At 29.2% G+C, this 1,301-nt stretch overlaps 1 protein-coding gene across 1 annotated transcript in view; it reads left to right on the forward strand.

Moving 5' to 3' along the window:
• Window positions 1–1,301, forward strand: part of LOC106457800 (probable 3',5'-cyclic phosphodiesterase pde-5) — an 84,473-nt gene that overhangs the window by 44,595 nt on the left and 38,577 nt on the right. The gene's annotated exons all lie outside the window — the stretch shown is intronic.

Raw genomic sequence — 1,301 nt, forward strand, 5'->3', positions numbered from 1 at the left:
CTTTTTTTCGTTGTTGAAATGTTATGTATTAGCTAGCTATGTCAGTATTTCTGTTTTTACTTTTTATATTTATAGTTCTATAGTAATATATTATCTCAGTATTTCTGTTCTTACTTTTTATAGTTCAATAGGTGTGTATTATCTCAGTATTTATTGTTCTTATTTTTCATGTAGACTGTCTCAGTATTTCTGTTCTAATATTTCACAGTTTCAAATTATATATATTGAGTACCTCCGTAGTTATACTTTCTTTGGATTATCTCTTATTTATCATAAACTTTTGCTTTTCATATCTTGAAGTTTTTGTCCGAGTATTTCGTTATTTTCTAGCATTTTTATTAACTTGATTAATTGATTTTGTGACTTCTATTTTTAAAAAATCATATTATAACTTATCAGAGTTTTGATATCACTCAAGGTGTTCTAACGTTTTTTGCGCTGTAGATGGTCTTGAAATTTTTAGCTTAAGCTGTTGTTTCATAATCTAAGGAACGTCAAGTAATGCTAGACCTATATAGTTTGCTACTTTGTACAAGTAGTCAAAGATTTTATCATTTTTCGCATGTTGCCTTGTTCTCAATGAGGGCAGCTCTAATGCTTTAACATGAAATATTTTACCTGTCTTCCTTTATGAAACATAATCGACTGACTAAATCTAAGGTATAAACTGAACAACATTATAATCTAAGAACGCAAATTATCGTTAAGCATACATGAAGTTATTATTGCAAACTAAAGCAACGTCTAATCTGAGAAATAGTTTATTTTTTGCCTTATTAAACTAAGACTGAACAATAACGGCATTGTAATAATTTACTGAAGTTGTAAAAAGATTAAAATTACCACCTCCACAAGCATATTCTTATCATAAAACTACTTTCACTGGATTTAACTTATACTTGCATTTCGTGTCCATTTACAACGTGAGTTTGTTAAACATTATGATTTGTCTTAAATTTTTTCAAGTTATGCATGAAGAAATCGTTAAAATTTTATTCTTAGTTTAACAGACAATATGATGAAAAAGTACCTCCAAACCTCGACATTAAATAGAAAATGGAAAATTCTGCTCCATGCTTTCGATTTTTTTCGTCGTAATTTCGTTCATTTCTTTGTTTAAAAAGCTAATTTACTGTGAAGCGTTTAGTCCCTGGTTGTTTTATATCCCAATGTCGATGTAAATATTTTATTAAAATGAAATATAAGATTTCACCGTTTTAAACGTTCTAGTGTTGCGTTGAAGTTTCTTGTTTTGGAATTTCGCGCAAAGCTATACGAGGGCTATCTGCGCTAGCCGTCCC

Source organism: Limulus polyphemus, unplaced genomic scaffold, assembly GCF_000517525.1.
Source record: "Limulus polyphemus unplaced genomic scaffold, Limulus_polyphemus-2.1.2 Scaffold375, whole genome shotgun sequence".
Lineage (NCBI taxonomy): Eukaryota > Metazoa > Arthropoda > Merostomata > Xiphosura > Limulidae > Limulus > Limulus polyphemus.